Source organism: Eurosta solidaginis, chromosome 5 (assembly GCF_040869045.1).
Source record: "Eurosta solidaginis isolate ZX-2024a chromosome 5, ASM4086904v1, whole genome shotgun sequence".
Taxonomy (NCBI): Eukaryota; Metazoa; Arthropoda; class Insecta; order Diptera; family Tephritidae; genus Eurosta; species Eurosta solidaginis.
The window spans coordinates 216,917,393-216,932,887 of record NC_090323.1 but is presented as its reverse complement, the minus strand read 5'-3'; the positions used below and the strand labels follow the sequence as shown (position 1 = coordinate 216,932,887).

The 15,495-nt window shown below is 42.6% G+C and overlaps 1 protein-coding gene across 3 annotated transcripts in view; it reads left to right on the top strand.

The window, feature by feature from the left end:
* The window catches only part of scramb1 (scramblase 1), a 45,039-nt gene that overhangs the window by 3,536 nt on the left and 26,008 nt on the right, over positions 1-15,495 (top strand). The gene's annotated exons all lie outside the window — the stretch shown is intronic.

The following is a 15,495-nucleotide window of genomic DNA, read 5'->3' as shown; positions in this document are numbered from 1 at the left end:
CATGTTACACTTTGATCTTGCTTAATCGGTATGGTGTTGGACATTTTATTTATAGTCGTTTCCGTTCGATTTCGGGTTTGTTGTTGTTGTTGTTGTAGCAATGCTCGCCCCACCCAATAGCCGCGACCGATCACAAATTGTCATCAATATCCTCTAACGGGAGTCCAAGGAAACTTGCCGTTTCAACAGGGGTTGACCATAAGGAAAGGGGTGTTAGAGGCGTTGGTTCCACATTACAATTGAAGAGATGGTTGGTGTCATGTGGGGACACATTGCAAGCGGGGCATACATTTTGTATGTCAGGGTTGATTCTGGATAGGTAAGAGTTTAACCTGTTACAATATCCAGAACGAAGTTGAGCAAGAGTGACACGCGTTTCCCTGGGGAGTATGCGTTCCTCTTCCGCAAGTTTTGGATAATTTTCGTTAAGTACTGGATTCACCGGGCAATTCCCGGCATAAAGGTCCGACGCCTGTTTATGGAGTTCACTAAGGACCTGCTTGTGTTTTTTCACTTCATACGGCTGGGTTCTCAGGTGCCGTATTTCCTCAAAATGCTTACGGAGATGACTCCTTAAGCCCCTAGGCGGTGGTGTTCATCAATCAGATGTCTGTTGGGATGCCCAGGTTTCTGGGTATTCAACAGGAACTGTTTGGTCAGCATCTCATTTCTCTCCCTGATGGGGAGTATTCTCGCCTCATTATGCAGATGGTGTTCTGGGGACATAAGAAGACAGCCCGTGGCGATTCGGAGAGCAGTATTTTGGCAGGCCTGTAGTTTCTTCCAGTGGGCGTAGCACGTAATCGGCTGGCTAATTGCTTTGTATGTAGTCATGAGCGTTTCTTTATCTTTTCCCCAAGTACTGCCAGCGAGGGATTTGAGGATTTTGTTACGGCTCTGAATTCTCGGAACAATTGCGGCTGCGTGCTCACCAAAATGTAGATCCTGATCAAACGTCACACCCATGATTTTGGGGTGTCGGACAGTCGGTAGCGTAGTGCCATCGACGTGGATGTTCAAAATGGTCGACATTTGGGGCGTCCATGTTGTAAATAAGGTCGCGGAAGATTTAGTCGGTGATAATGCCAGGTTTCGCGAGGCGAAAAAACTGGAGAGATCAGGGAGGTAGCCGTTTATTTTATTGCATAGCGCATCGATCTTTGGGCCTGGGCCTGTGGCCATTATTGTGCAGTCATCGGCGTAGGAAACGATTGTGACTCCTTCCGGCGGTGAAGGTAGCTTAGATATGTATAAGTTAAACAAAAGTGGGGATAGGACACCACCCTGTGGCACCCCCTGTTTAATTCTCCTTGGTTTTGATGTTTCGTTTCTAAATTGCACCGATGCCTGCCGACCACCCAGATAATTTGCGGTCCACCTTTTAAGACATGGGGGAAGGGTAGACCCTTCCAGGTCCTGCAGTAACGAGCCATGGTTGACCGTATCAAAAGCTTTTGATAGGTCTAGCGCTACGAGTACTGTTCTATGGTGGGGGTATTGATTTAAACCGCAATTTATCTGGGTGCTAATGGCATTCAGCGCGGTGGTAGTGCTATGGAGTTTTCTGAAGCCATGCTGATGAGGGGCTAGCTGCAAATTTGCTTGGAAATAAGGGAGCAGAATGGCTTCAAGCGTCTTTGCCACTGGCGATAGGAGAGATATCGGACGATACGACTCACCTATGTTAGCTGGTTTCCCAGGCTTTAGTAGCGGGACCACCTTGGCCATTTTCCATTTCTCAGGTATGACAAAGAGACAGATTGAAGACATGTGCTAAATATTTGAACCCCTCTTTCCCTAGGTTTTTAAGCATCGGCATGGCTATGCCGTCTGGGCCCACTGCTTTGGATGGTTTAGCACGACCAATGGCGTCCTCAACCTCTTTAGCGGTGATGGTGATTGGTGACGCGCTGAATTTGTGTTTATGTGCGCGTCTATTGGCTTTCCGTCTATCTTTGTCGACCGTAGGATGCATTATATATTGTCTGCAGAAAGCGCTCGCGCATTTTTTTGCGTCCGACAGCTCTTTGTCGCCAAAGGCGATGGAAACTTTGTCTTTGTGCTTAGTCGGATTCGATAGGGACTTTACGGTGGACCAAAGTTTACCCACACCGGTAGAGAGGTTACAACCTCTTAGGTGCTCCTCCCATTTCGCCCGCTTGTGTTCATCTACAAGCAATCTGATGCGTTGGTTTATATTCCTTATTTGGGGGTCGCCTGGGTCAAGCTGTCTGATAAGGTCACGTTCTCTCGCTAAGTTTGCGGCCTCCGCCGGGAAGTGGGGCCGAATTTCGGGAATTCTCCCGGCGGGAATGAAATGTGCCGAGGCGGATTTAATGACCTTACGGAAGGAACGCTCCCCTTGGCGGGCATCAGTCGGGATAGGGAGGGCAGCTAGGCGGCTGTCTGTAAAGGATTTATATTCTTCCCACTTCCCTTTTTGAAGTTTATGAAGGTGCGTTTTTCAGTGACGATGAAGTCGGCGTTACGCTCAAACGAAATAAGTATGGGCAGGTGGTCGGATGCCAATGTTACCATCGGCTGCCAGTTGACGCAGTTTACGAGTTCTGCGCTCACGATTGAGATATCTGGCGAGCTGTGACAGCTTCCTACCATACGTGTGGGGGCGTCTCCGTTTATTGTGCAGACGTCGTTTCTTCTATTTGATCCGCCAACATCTCACCCCTACTGTCCGCCCGCAAGTTTGAATGCCATAGATCATGATGGGCATTGAAATCGCCTAAGATAATGCGATTGTTGCCAGTGAGTAAGGCCCTGATATTAAGGCGGTATCCACTGGGGCAACAGGTGGCAGGAGGGATGTAGATGTTGATGATTTCTAGGTTTGCATCGCCTGACCGGACAGATAGGCCTTGACGTTCTAAGACATTGTCCCTGCGGTCGATGCCAGGATCAAATATACAATATTGCACAGAGTGGTGTATGATAAACGCGAGACCGCCTCCATTTCCGCTTTCGCGGTCTTTCCTGTGGACGTTATACCCAGAGCAGGTCTGCAATGCAGATATTGCTGTGAGTTTAGTCTCTTGAATCGCAGCAATGCGGATGTTGTGCCGCTTCATGAAATCGACTCTCTCCGTAATCTTCCCAGTTAGTCCATTACAGTTTAACTGCAGAATTCTGAAGTGCATAAGGGGAGACGTCGCCACTCTGGGGGTAAGTGACGGGTGACTACGCCTGGGTTGGGGAAGGCCAGGACGCAATTGCTGTTGTGGCCCTAGGACTGGGCGTCCTTGGGCAAGCATTGGGGTACCCGGATGATTTGGGTTTGCGGCCTGGCAACATGGCGCGATGAAACCTGTCGGGGAGTTGCCTTCGCGGAGACCAGAACATCTAGGGAAGTGGCACCACCCAAGGCAGGAGCTGCATTGGGCGGATGTCGCAAACATATATATTCTCTGCTGGCAAACGGTGCAAACGGAGGTAGGGACTAAGAGTCTGTTTCCCTGACCTACACGATTGCTGCCGGAAAAGAGGGGGGGAGAAGACGGGGGCAGGGGCTGCTGCTCAGCATTGCTTCTGACTCTACAACGAAGATTGTAGTTATGAGTGATAGCAGCTGTTTGAGTTGTTGGCGCCGTGGGGCGCGAGCAGCAGCGGGTACTTGTTGTGGCTTGCTGAGCAGCTGGGCTGCTGGAAGGTAGTGGGGGGGGGGCGCTTAGACGTAGACTACGGGACGCCCTTGGGCGTGAACAGTATGGAGCCACAAAAGATTTATAAAAGTTACGTGGACGTCGGGTTTTGGGATCAAGCCCAGAACAACCTGTCCGATGCAACCATCCCTTGCACGAGACACACTGAACAGAGTATGACCGTCCTAAAAAGATTCTTTTCCGGCAGATGCAGCAAAACCATTTCTCAGGACCGGGGTCAGGAGACGGACCCGGATTGGATTCGATGCCTTCCCGGAGTAAGAGAATATGGAGCAGTCCTGCTGCAAGGAGCTGCTGGGAGGATGACAATTTGTGGGAGGGACGAAACAAATTAGATGGGGTCACACTGAAATGACAGTCCTTGGTCGGGAAAAATCCCGAGTCGCTCCGGTACATAGAACCGACTGCCTTGGGAAGCGCCTCGGGTTTGTCTTCGGCCCGAGTTCACTTTTAGGTTGGGCTTTGGTTTCGGACCCGTTTCCATTTCCGGTTTTTGTTTTTGTTCGAGTGTAGGCCTAGGTTCCAGATTTTGTTTCTGGTTTGTTCCAATTTAAAATTCCTTTCCGGGGTTGGAAACGGCTTCCGATTACGGCTTCTGTTCTGAATTCTGTTCAGAATTTCAATCCGGTATCGATAACGATTTCAGTTCCTGCTTCGCTTGCGGTTACTATTTCGGTTTGCTTTCGGTTCCGAATTTCAGTTCCGACTTTTTTCATTCAGAGTCGTTTCTGTTCGATTACGGTTTTGTCTTCGGCCCAAATTCGCTTTCTGGTTCGTCTTTGGTGTCGGTTCCGTTTAAATTTGCGGTTTTTGTTTTGGTTCGGGTAGAGGCCTCTACTTTAGATTTTGTTTCCGGTCGTTCAAATCTAAATTTCCGTTCCGGGGCTAGTAACAGCTGTTCTGAATTCTGTCGGAATTTTAATCCGGCATCGTTAACGGTTGCAGTTCCGGCTTCGATTCCCGTAACTGTTTCAATTTGCTTTCGGATTCGAATTTCAGTTCTGTGCTATTTAAACGTTTCCTAAATTCGTAAATTTGTTAAGTCGACTTAGATTATTAGAAAAAAACTTTCATAATTTCCATACAGTAAATACCAGGTCAATGACTATGCTGCACTGAGATCATACATATGTATGTATGAAGGTTTATCTGTGTTAATATATTTTAAGTATTTCATGCCAATACCATCACCTATTATTGTGGTGATTCTTATCGCAAGAAAAGAAGAGATTTGCTTTATTTAGCTTTAAAAATAATGAGCAGTAGTAATTGATTTACATCCATATGTATTGTTGTTGATTGTCGGCCGGTTAATTTGAAAGATTATGGGTTTAAATTCGAGCACAAGGCTTTAACAATTTAGACCTAGTTTACAATACAACGAGATTGTCTTCATTTTCGTACTTTACTTCAAATCGTTAATTAAATAACTAGGTCTCATATATCAATTATTCCCTTTAATAATTGATGATTATGAACAAATTTTACGAGATGCCGATATTTTCGTAGACAAAGAACCACCTCTAGGATGGAACCGATAAGTGAAAACATCGGGTTAAAATATACCCGCGGTAGGTATGCCCAACACAATTGTCAACCTCACCTATCTGTGGCGAATCCTGTTTCATTAACAGCCTAGGCTCTGGTGACCCCGAACTCCTCATGGATCTGGGGGGGTGGGTCATGTCATGTGGTCCTACCAAATCGTTCTCGAGATGGTCGGGCTTGGTACCTGAACGGGATCTGCACCCGACAAAGGATCATCAACATCGATAAGACTCCCCAAGGTCCTTATCTTTTGAGGATTTATTGTATATTAGTGCATGTGAAAACGTGGTCTAAACAATAATTTTTGTGAGTACAATGGGATGCGCCTTATTTAGCAATATTTTTCCAGAAACGTGCGCTTTTGATAATGTAATAAACGCAGAATCCAACAAATAGGGTGTGACCTACTTCAGATGAGGCAATTGACATTTACGTGATAGGTTTGTTTTTGTTCTTGCTTAAAGAGGAATGGCAGCTACCTCAGAACAAGGAATATAATGTAAAATTGGCATATGACACACAAATACTGAATATTATTGGTCTGGGTCGAATAACTCACAGTTTTTAAAGAAATTTGTTCCCGGGGCTAGGAGTAAGTGAAACGGAAGTGGTCCCGAAAAAAAATCCTGAATCTGTATGGAAATAGTTGCAAAATAAATAATAACCGGTAGATGTTCCAAAATGATGCGGGAATGTACCCGAAATTATCCATAAAGGAATACCGATTTTTTTCCGAAAAGCATTAAGCAATCTCAAAATAATTTCGATAAAAGTTACGATAGTCCCAAAGTCATCCGGGATGATCCCGATATCGATCTCGAAATATTCCCGAAATGATCAAAAGATAGCGCGGCAGCAATTCCAAATCGAACCCGCAAATAGTCCTTATATAATCCGGACATAGTACAGAATTGATCCCCAAACCAATATGAAAATCATCCCGATGGCAATCCCGAAATTATCTGGAATCAGTTCCGAAATGATCCCGGAGGCAATCCCGAAATTATCTGAAATCAATTCCGAAATGACCCAGAAAATATCTCGAAATGATTCGAAAATAATGAACCCATAATAGTCCCGGAAATCAAAAATCAAAATTTTAGAAATAAGATTTTTCAATTAGAAGAAAATTTTTCTAAGCGGGGTCGCCCCTCGGCAGTGTCTGGCAAGCGCTCTGATTGTATTTCTGCCATGAAAAGCTCTCAGTGAAAACTCGTCTGCCTTGCAGATGCCGTTCGGAGTCGGCATAAAACATGTAGGTCCCGTCCGGCCAATTTGTAGGGAAAAATCAAGAGGAGCACGACGCAAATTGGAAGAGAAGCTCGGCCTTAGATCTCTTCGGAGGTTATCGCGCCTTACATTTATTTTTTTTTATAATAGTCCCGGAATAAACACAAAACAATCCCAGGATGATCCTTGTATACTCTCGCGGTCCGGGGGTACGACCGAATGTATTTTTTTCAACGTGGACATCAAACGGAAGTTATGGACAGGAGTTTTTCCTACGGTTGTTTTCAATGCAATGTTTTTTTGTCCAATAGGTGCCACCGTGATCGAGGCATTTTTGAAATCGTATTTAATAGCTTCTGTAAAAAAGCGGTTGATTTAGAGTCTGGAGGTAGATACAATGGCAGAGTTAAAGATAAAGGTTGCGGTAAGGGGGTAAAGGTTGAGTTAGAAATATAAGTTGAGATAGTGTTAGAGATAAGCCAAGGGAAGACGAAGAAGAACAAGCAGATGAAGACAGGGACAAGAAGGGCACAACGGCCCGCGGTAAGATACGTCTGTGGGGAAAGGTGACTAAAACTCACAGATCCGAAACATCTTTTAATAAGCATAAGGTGCCGCTATACGTCAAAAAACTACCAACGTCCGTAACTTTCTCTAATGACCGACCCAATTAAATATAATACGTCACATACGTAGCGGAGAAGGAGGAAAGAAACTGCTAAGTTGTCATGCTTTGCCAATATTCTACTTTTTACAAACGTCAGCCCCTCACATATACATATTACTTACTTAACTGGAGCAGTTTAAACGAATATTTCCGCCCAACAAGGCGTGCCAGTCCCTTTTTCGCTGGGTTAACTAGCGAATTGGGGCCGTCCTCCTCCTCTGCTTATATAGGCGGCATGACATAGTCTAGCCAGCGTAGCTGCTGCGTTTTAAATCGCTGGACTATGTTGATGTTTGCATAAAGCTCGTGAAATTTTCTTCAGTACTCGCCGTCGCCAACGCGTAGAGCTCCGTAAAACTGTCGAAGAACTTTTATCACCAAGAAGAAGATTACTTCACAATGGGAATTGTATGAGGCCAGTGTGGGGCGTTATCACCTCTGCTATGGACGCTGGCCATCAACCAACTGCCCAGGCGGCTTACGGCTTACGCAGATTACGTTGCAACTGTAGGAAGTGGAAAGTGTTTTTCAACGATTAGCTCTTTGATGAATAGGCCGCTTGGGGACATTCATACCATCTAATGTCAACAGCCAACGTAGAGAAGACGGATGTGGTCTTGTTTACTTAAAGGTACAAGGTTCCAAATTAAACCAGGTTTAAACTAGGAGGAGTGAGCCTACAGGAGAAACCTTGCGCAAAATATCTAGGAATCATTCTAGACAGTAATTTGTCGTGGAAGCTCAACGTGGAACAGAGACGAAGAAGGCCTCGACAATACGTTAAAAGAATGCTGGGGTGTACGTGGAGTTTATCGCCCTCTCTCTCATTGGCTATTTACAGCGATTGTAAACCCTATCCTATACTTTTTAGGTGGCCAGCCGCAAAAAAAGAACCTTCCCCAAAAATTATAGGTGGCATGCAGGCTATCAATGCTTAGGATTACAGGAGCCCTGTAAACAACCCCGACGGCTGCACTGTATGCTATTCTGTACATTACACCTGTAGACCTGGTAGTAAAGAACATAGTTTTAACAACTGTAACAAAGCTCAATGCCTCGGGGCAGCTTGAGCGCATACCATACGGCCATAGTAGTATAGTACCTGATTCCCTATCTGCGCTTCGAGAGGGCTCTTAAAGCCACAATAGAGGTAGTATGTACTGTGCTGATCCGAGAATAAACAAATCCTACAAGCTGCCAGATCACTGTAGCGGTTTTCAAGCGGAAGTATTAGCCGTAACTAAAGCAGTAGAAACACTGTAAGAAAATGGCTTAAACTGCAGCCGTGTTAACTTTTATGTTGACAGTTAAGCGGTGCCTCGGGCCACACCTTGAGCGCAGGCCATACGGCCATATCCCTATCTGAGCTTAAAGCAATAATCTCGCATAGCACAGCTCTAAAGGTGTCCTTGGTCGGGAAAAATCCCGAGTCGCTCCGGTACATAGAACCGACTGCCTTGGGAAGCGCCTCGGGTTTGTCTTCGGCCCGAGTTCACTTTTAGGTTGGGCTTTGGTTTCGGACCCGTTTCCATTTCCGGTTTTTGTTTTTGTTCGAGTGTAGGCCTAGGTTCCAGATTTTGTTTCTGGTTTGTTCCAATTTAAAATTCCTTTCCGGGGTTGGAAACGGCTTCCGATTACGGCTTCTGTTCTGAATTCTGTTCAGAATTTCAATCCGGTATCGATAACGATTTCAGTTCCTGCTTCGCTTGCGGTTACTATTTCGGTTTGCTTTCGGTTCCGAATTTCAGTTCCGACTTTTTTCATTCAGAGTCGTTTCTGTTCGATTACGGTTTTGTCTTCGGCCCAAATTCGCTTTCTGGTTCGTCTTTGGTGTCGGTTCCGTTTAAATTTGCGGTTTTTGTTTTGGTTCGGGTAGAGGCCTCTACTTTAGATTTTGTTTCCGGTCGTTCAAATCTAAATTTCCGTTCCGGGGCTAGTAACAGCTGTTCTGAATTCTGTCGGAATTTTAATCCGGCATCGTTAACGGTTGCAGTTCCGGCTTCGATTCCCGTAACTGTTTCAATTTGCTTTCGGATTCGAATTTCAGTTCTGTGCTATTTAAACGTTTCCTAAATTCGTAAATTTGTTAAGTCGACTTAGATTATTAGAAAAAAACTTTCATAATTTCCATACAGTAAATACCAGGTCAATGACTATGCTGCACTGAGATCATACATATGTATGTATGAAGGTTTATCTGTGTTAATATATTTTAAGTATTTCATGCCAATACCATCACCTATTATTGTGGTGATTCTTATCGCAAGAAAAGAAGAGATTTGCTTTATTTAGCTTTAAAAATAATGAGCAGTAGTAATTGATTTACATCCATATGTATTGTTGTTGATTGTCGGCCGGTTAATTTGAAAGATTATGGGTTTAAATTCGAGCACAAGGCTTTAACAATTTAGACCTAGTTTACAATACAACGAGATTGTCTTCATTTTCGTACTTTACTTCAAATCGTTAATTAAATAACTAGGTCTCATATATCAATTATTCCCTTTAATAATTGATGATTATGAACAAATTTTACGAGATGCCGATATTTTCGTAGACAAAGAACCACCTCTAGGATGGAACCGATAAGTGAAAACATCGGGTTAAAATATACCCGCGGTAGGTATGCCCAACACAATTGTCAACCTCACCTATCTGTGGCGAATCCTGTTTCATTAACAGCCTAGGCTCTGGTGACCCCGAACTCCTCATGGATCTGGGGGGGTGGGTCATGTCATGTGGTCCTACCAAATCGTTCTCGAGATGGTCGGGCTTGGTACCTGAACGGGATCTGCACCCGACAAAGGATCATCAACATCGATAAGACTCCCCAAGGTCCTTATCTTTTGAGGATTTATTGTATATTAGTGCATGTGAAAACGTGGTCTAAACAATAATTTTTGTGAGTACAATGGGATGCGCCTTATTTAGCAATATTTTTCCAGAAACGTGCGCTTTTGATAATGTAATAAACGCAGAATCCAACAAATAGGGTGTGACCTACTTCAGATGAGGCAATTGACATTTACGTGATAGGTTTGTTTTTGTTCTTGCTTAAAGAGGAATGGCAGCTACCTCAGAACAAGGAATATAATGTAAAATTGGCATATGACACACAAATACTGAATATTATTGGTCTGGGTCGAATAACTCACAGTTTTTAAAGAAATTTGTTCCCGGGGCTAGGAGTAAGTGAAACGGAAGTGGTCCCGAAAAAAAATCCTGAATCTGTATGGAAATAGTTGCAAAATAAATAATAACCGGTAGATGTTCCAAAATGATGCGGGAATGTACCCGAAATTATCCATAAAGGAATACCGATTTTTTTCCGAAAAGCATTAAGCAATCTCAAAATAATTTCGATAAAAGTTACGATAGTCCCAAAGTCATCCGGGATGATCCCGATATCGATCTCGAAATATTCCCGAAATGATCAAAAGATAGCGCGGCAGCAATTCCAAATCGAACCCGCAAATAGTCCTTATATAATCCGGACATAGTACAGAATTGATCCCCAAACCAATATGAAAATCATCCCGATGGCAATCCCGAAATTATCTGGAATCAGTTCCGAAATGATCCCGGAGGCAATCCCGAAATTATCTGAAATCAATTCCGAAATGACCCAGAAAATATCTCGAAATGATTCGAAAATAATGAACCCATAATAGTCCCGGAAATCAAAAATCAAAATTTTAGAAATAAGATTTTTCAATTAGAAGAAAATTTTTCTAAGCGGGGTCGCCCCTCGGCAGTGTCTGGCAAGCGCTCTGATTGTATTTCTGCCATGAAAAGCTCTCAGTGAAAACTCGTCTGCCTTGCATATGCCGTTCGGAGTCGGCATAAAACATGTAGGTCCCGTCCGGCCAATTTGTAGGGAAAAATCAAGAGGAGCACGACGCAAATTGGAAGAGAAGCTCGGCCTTAGATCTCTTCGGAGGTTATCGCGCCTTACATTTATTTTTTTTTATAATAGTCCCGGAATAAACACAAAACAATCCCAGGATGATCCTTGTATACTCTCGCGGTCCGGGGGTACGACCGAATGTATTTTTTTCAACGTGGACATCAAACGGAAGTTATGGACAGGAGTTTTTCCTACGGTTGTTTTCAATGCAATGTTTTTTTGTCCAATAGGTGCCACCGTGATCGAGGCATTTTTGAAATCGTATTTAATAGCTTCTGTAAAAAAGCGGTTGATTTAGAGTCTGGAGGTAGATACAATGGCAGAGTTAAAGATAAAGGTTGCGGTAAGGGGGTAAAGGTTGAGTTAGAAATATAAGTTGAGATAGTGTTAGAGATAAGCCAAGGGAAGACGAAGAAGAACAAGCAGATGAAGACAGGGACAAGAAGGGCACAACGGCCCGCGGTAAGATACGTCTGTGGGGAAAGGTGACTAAAACTCACAGATCCGAAACATCTTTTAATAAGCATAAGGTGCCGCTATACGTCAAAAAACTACCAACGTCCGTAACTTTCTCTAATGACCGACCCAATTAAATATAATACGTCACATACGTAGCGGAGAAGGAGGAAAGAAACTGCTAAGTTGTCATGCTTTGCCAATATTCTACTTTTTACAAACGTCAGCCCCTCACATATACATATTACTTACTTAACTGGAGCAGTTTAAACGAATATTTCCGCCCAACAAGGCGTGCCAGTCCCTTTTTCGCTGGGTTAACTAGCGAATTGGGGCCGTCCTCCTCCTCTGCTTATATAGGCGGCATGACATAGTCTAGCCAGCGTAGCTGCTGCGTTTTAAATCGCTGGACTATGTTGATGTTTGCATAAAGCTCGTGAAATTTTCTTCAGTACTCGCCGTCGCCAACGCGTAGAGCTCCGTAAAACTGTCGAAGAACTTTTATCACCAAGAAGAAGATTACTTCACAATGGGAATTGTATGAGGCCAGTGTGGGGCGTTATCACCTCTGCTATGGACGCTGGCCATCAACCAACTGCCCAGGCGGCTTACGGCTTACGCAGATTACGTTGCAACTGTAGGAAGTGGAAAGTGTTTTTCAACGATTAGCTCTTTGATGAATAGGCCGCTTGGGGACATTCATACCATCTAATGTCAACAGCCAACGTAGAGAAGACGGATGTGGTCTTGTTTACTTAAAGGTACAAGGTTCCAAATTAAACCAGGTTTAAACTAGGAGGAGTGAGCCTACAGGAGAAACCTTGCGCAAAATATCTAGGAATCATTCTAGACAGTAATTTGTCGTGGAAGCTCAACGTGGAACAGAGACGAAGAAGGCCTCGACAATACGTTAAAAGAATGCTGGGGTGTACGTGGAGTTTATCGCCCTCTCTCTCATTGGCTATTTACAGCGATTGTAAACCCTATCCTATACTTTTTAGGTGGCCAGCCGCAAAAAAAGAACCTTCCCCAAAAATTATAGGTGGCATGCAGGCTATCAATGCTTAGGATTACAGGAGCCCTGTAAACAACCCCGACGGCTGCACTGTATGCTATTCTGTACATTACACCTGTAGACCTGGTAGTAAAGAACATAGTTTTAACAACTGTAACAAAGCTCAATGCCTCGGGGCAGCTTGAGCGCATACCATACGGCCATAGTAGTATAGTACCTGATTCCCTATCTGCGCTTCGAGAGGGCTCTTAAAGCCACAATAGAGGTAGTATGTACTGTGCTGATCCGAGAATAAACAAATCCTACAAGCTGCCAGATCACTGTAGCGGTTTTCAAGCGGAAGTATTAGCCGTAACTAAAGCAGTAGAAACACTGTAAGAAAATGGCTTAAACTGCAGCCGTGTTAACTTTTATGTTGACAGTTAAGCGGTGCCTCGGGCCACACCTTGAGCGCAGGCCATACGGCCATATCCCTATCTGAGCTTAAAGCAATAATCTCGCATAGCACAGCTCTAAAGGTGTGTGTGAGTGTAAGCAATCCCTGGAAAGAATCGGGACAGGGAAAACGTACATTTATATTGCGATTAAGTGTAGGTCTTACAACCTTAGGCTAACAAAGTTGCTTCCATCATTAAAAAGAGAGGACTGTAGACTCATGAGGGGTATTCTGATTGGACACTGCCTTCTGATGTCACACGCCTTTAAATTAGGTTTGGTCAGTGATAGCAGATGTAGGAAGTGAGGGTTGGAGGAGGAAACGATCGAGCATGTTTTGAGCTGTTGTTGTTGTTGTTGTAGCGATATGGTTATTTTATAACATAGGTATTGGTTTTTGATAGGGGTTTTCAGTTCGGTCGTTAAACAAACTTCCGGTAACACTACGGAGTCATTCAGTCTATGTGTGGTCCTCATGGACCGGTCAGTTGAACCTAACCTGTCAAGAACACTCCCAGAGCCGCCTTTTCAGATGTTGTCATTATCCATGTGACTGCACCATATAGCAGGACTTGTATTGCTTGGTCAATCAATTTCGCTCCACCTTTATATTTTTACTTCTCATAAATATTTTTGCAATTTCTGTGGGCTCATTCAATTTCAAGACACCCGGTCGGCGCAGGACATGATTATTGATTTCGATGAAATTGTAAATGTTATTCTTTGGTCAAAATAATGAAACACGTGTTTTTTTTTTTTTTGAATTCCATAAAACATTCATTTGTTATTATTTTTCAGTATATGGCAAAATATTTCACTAAACCTCCAATACCGTCACAAGAGCCTTTGCCATGTCCTGTTACAAAATCACTGTAATTCTTAAAAATAACAACAAATGAATGTTTTCAATAATAAATGTGATATTTTAATTAATTTTAAGCATTTGGCATTGATCGCCTTGTATGCTGATATGTAATGCATCAATATATGGCGAAAAAAAGATTAATATTCAAAAATTCATATTTCGAAAACAACAAGTTTTGGCTAATAGGCATTTAGCCAAGTTGAAATATGAACTGTTCACTCAATATAGAAAAAGTTTAAACCACAAAAAAGTAACGTTTTTTGAGAAATTAATTTTTGAAAAAAAGTCATAAATTTTTACTAAATACTAAACAAAATTTTTTTTTTTAAACTATATGCTGTTGTTTATAAAGTTATAGAAAAGTAAATATAATAACAAACATTTCAAAGAAAAAGTCATGAGAATCGGTTAATTTTTGACAAAGTTATTGACAGTTGAAAAAATAGGTAAATAAAATACCGATTGCATTTAATGGAATTCAATTGCCGATAAATCCGAAAAAAAATTGTTTGAGGCAAAAAAAAAAAAAAAAAAACACGTGTTTCATTATTTTGACCAAAGAACAACATATTAAAATTTCATCGAAATCAAAAATCACGTCCTGCGCGGACCGGGTGTCTTGAAATGGAATGTGCCTATGTCAAAATTTAAAAATCAAAGTTTAGCAAGAATATGTCTTTATATAAGGAGACATTTTTCGCTGATTTTTGTCCATTTATATAAAGGAAGTGCTTAAAATTTGTTTATTTTATTTTTATGGACATATCAACTCTTAAATCAATAAAGATAGTCAATGTTTTTCAAATTTTTTTGTATCTACACAATTAAAGATATTTGTTTGCTAAAACGATTAACCTTTTGTTACTACGAATGACTCTTACATTTGAATTTTTCCATTTTAGCGCGCCTTCTCTGCTTAAGATCATAAAGATGTTTATAAAAGTACATATCGTCGCTGCGCTCACAAAAACAGTTATGTGTTTTTCAGTAAATTTTCAGGAGATCAAAAACACATATTTCTGGTGTCCATTCGCAAATTTTTGCAAATGTCGTATTTTTGAAATACTTTATGGAGAGTATGTTATTGATATGTAAAGGAAAAAATCATGTGTTTTAACCCATTACGACGTGATAAATGTTTGCGCCGTTTTATAGCACATAGATGCTTTCAAACATGATTCAAATTTGCTTTTGGCGGCAGGGAAATGTATGAAATTTTTGCCGTATTTCCTCATAATGCTTACGGAGATGACCCCTTAAGCCCCTGGGAGGTGTAGCTTCATCAATCAGATGTCTGTTGGGATGCCCAGGTTTCTGGGTATTCAACAGAAACTGTTTGTTTAGCATTTCATTTCTCTCGCTAATGGAAAGTACTCTCGCCTAATTGTGTACGTAGTGTTCTCGGGATATAAGAAGACAGGCGGTAGCGGTTCTGAAGGCAGTATTTTGGCAGGCCTGTATTTTCTTCCAGTGAGTAACCTTTAGGCTTGGCGACAATATCGGGAACGAGTAGCATGCAATCGCCCGGCCAGTTGCTTTGTAAGCAGTAATGAGCGTTTCTTTGTCTTTATCCCAAGTGTTGGCGGCAAGAAATTTGAGGGTTTTCTTACGGCTGTGGATTTTCGATACAATGCGGTTGAATGCTCTCCAAAATGTAGACCCTGATCGAAAGTCGCATCTAAGATTTTAGCGTGTAAG